Genomic DNA, 654 nt, shown 5'->3' with positions numbered 1-654 from the left:
TATCTCAAGCCACTGGAACTTGAGATAAACTAAAACCACTGGCCAACTGTCCATAGTTCTGTTTGTCAGGAGTGAAAGTGTTAATGTGCCTTCAGATCACAGCGGCTGGAGATGTGAAGGTCCCAGATGAGGTTATACACTGATATGAAGAAGCTGGCTCAGAAGGGCTTGGCTACCAAGGGCTTACTGGAAGAAGAGGCTGGGCCTGGTGGTGCAAACCTGTACTCCCGGCTACTCAGGCTGGAGTGCAAGATTGCAAGTTCAAGGTGGGGCCATGAAGTGGAAGCTTCTAGTTTCTTTGGTAAGTTAGTTAGGTCAAATGATGGTATGCTGGAGCACACAGGTGAAAGGATGTCTTGCTAAAGCAGACATGTGAAAGGGGCCATGACAAAGGGGTATAAATATGACCCCACAGACAGTGGGGGAGGAGCGCTGAGCATTGGTTTGGTTTACTCCACCTCACTATTCTCGCTAAAACACACATGTATTGGTTCTCCTTACACAGTGTTGTTGAGCTCAACTTGTGGTAATGTTGCCACTGAGAGAAACTCACCTAAGAACTGCTCATGAGCCAGGTGGTGGTGACGGCGCACGCCTTTAATCCCAGCACTTGGGAGGCAGAGGCAAGCGGATTTCTGAGTTCGAGGCCAGCCT

Source organism: Mastomys coucha, unplaced genomic scaffold (assembly GCF_008632895.1).
Source record: "Mastomys coucha isolate ucsf_1 unplaced genomic scaffold, UCSF_Mcou_1 pScaffold3, whole genome shotgun sequence".
In the NCBI taxonomy this organism is placed as follows: domain Eukaryota; kingdom Metazoa; phylum Chordata; class Mammalia; order Rodentia; family Muridae; genus Mastomys; species Mastomys coucha.
This window is presented reverse-complemented; position numbering follows the sequence as displayed.